Consider the following 1,864-nt stretch of genomic DNA (forward strand, 5'->3'; position numbering starts at 1 on the left):
AATGGTAGTGACAATAGATCCTCCCACCAGCGTTCTATGCTGCCAGCCCCCCATGTAATCTGTACAGGAGGAAGGCACTCTGTAAAATCCTCCCTGCTCTAGCATAATGCAGGTTCTTATGGAGATGATGGTTCTCTGGGATGAATAAATACATTTCCTTTACTGTAACAATATACATACTGTGTGTATATATATATATATATATATATATATATATATACAGTAGTTTTAGATTGTAAGCTCATCTGTCAAGATGCTATTGTGTATGTAGTACTCTATATTTGAAACACTGTTCCCTTAATTTACAACTTTGCATAACATGTTCCGCCTTTATATAGTACTGATAGTAATGATAGTAATAATGTTTTGCTTTATATTTTCTACATCACTGAAATCAAATACTCTGTGGAATGGTGCTGTGCTGCAATACATCAAAAGGAATATGTTATTCTCAGGCCAGGATTTGTGGAGTTCCTTATAGACCCAATCCTTCTTTTCTAGGACACCTTGTGATATTGTGTGGAAAGTGCTGACATTTTACATGAATAATATTTCTGTCACACACTATATAAATTATCAAGACAAGGCTAGAGGCCCAGCGGAGGTATATTATGGTGGAGGCAGATGGAATTTTGCTAAAACTGCATTACAGCCTCTGCGTGGTCCCACACCTCAAAGATGCTTCCTGAACATGAGGGTCCAAGAAGCTGCAGCATGAGACCCCAAACTTACTCAGAAGCCCTGCAAATTACCATTACCATCTGAACACTACATATACATTAGTTTGATAAAACATGTGATATATATATATATATATCACATGTTTTATCAAACTAATGTATATGTAGTGTAGTGTAGTGTAGTGTAGTGTAATGCTTCTATCACAATATATATATATTGTGATAGAAGCATTGGTAAAGTGGTCAATGGCAGGTACATTTGTCCTAGGATTTTGGCCTATGTGTTCTAAAAAACCCCAGGAGAAGCCTGTTTTGTAAGCCGTTTGGGTCCTGGGGGTGTGGATGTGAGGAGAGGGAGGGCTCCATCCACAGGCCACTCCAGGTTTTGGGCCTTTCAGCCTGGTAACAGGCTCATTAGGGCTTGCAGCTGGAAATGGCTAATATATGCTGGGTTTGTTTGTGGCTGAGTGTCTCACACCTGGGAGAGCAGGCAGACTAGCCTGCTCAGAGACAGTTACTTTCCTTATAAGTACTGTGCATGTTTTTTGTTGATGGCGAGGGCAATAGGCCCTACCATTATTATAAAGAGGGAATCTGTTGTGTAGCTAGTGCCCAGCTGTGCTAGGACTTATGTTTATGTTTTATGTTTTCATTTGGCACAATAAAGACTGGCGCCGACCAGTTTATATGAGAACCCCAGACTTGTTTCCTGTTTCTTCGGCTGCTGTGTGTGTAAAGAGGGAGTCCTTCTACCCCAGGAGAGGGACCCCTATCCTGACTGTGTCACAATTTGGTGGAGAATGCGGGCAATCACACACTGAAGTTTGCAGCAAGAGGAAAATTCTACATTTAAAACTTAATGGGACAAACACAAATTTGTTGTGTTGGATATCAACTTGTGTTCTTTGAAGTCCATGAAGGTGGCGTCGATAGATGCTTAGAGTAGCCAGGTTTTGCTTCAAACCTACACCTAAAGACAACATGGAGGACATTGTTAAGGCCTTGCTCCAAGCTAACAAAATTCAGCAGGAAACTAACAAAGCCTTGCAGGAAACTAACAGAACTCAGCAAGTCGCCATAGAGGAAACCCGCCAGGCCTTAAAAGACATGGTATAACAGCTAGTAGTCCGGTCTGGAGATGCTTCCACTGGACTTCCAAACAACATTTGCTCCATACGGGCCAG

The sequence above is a fragment of the Taudactylus pleione genome, unplaced genomic scaffold (genome assembly GCF_031769625.1).
Source record: "Taudactylus pleione unplaced genomic scaffold, aTauple2 ptg000290l, whole genome shotgun sequence".
In the NCBI taxonomy this organism is placed as follows: Eukaryota; Metazoa; Chordata; class Amphibia; order Anura; family Myobatrachidae; genus Taudactylus; species Taudactylus pleione.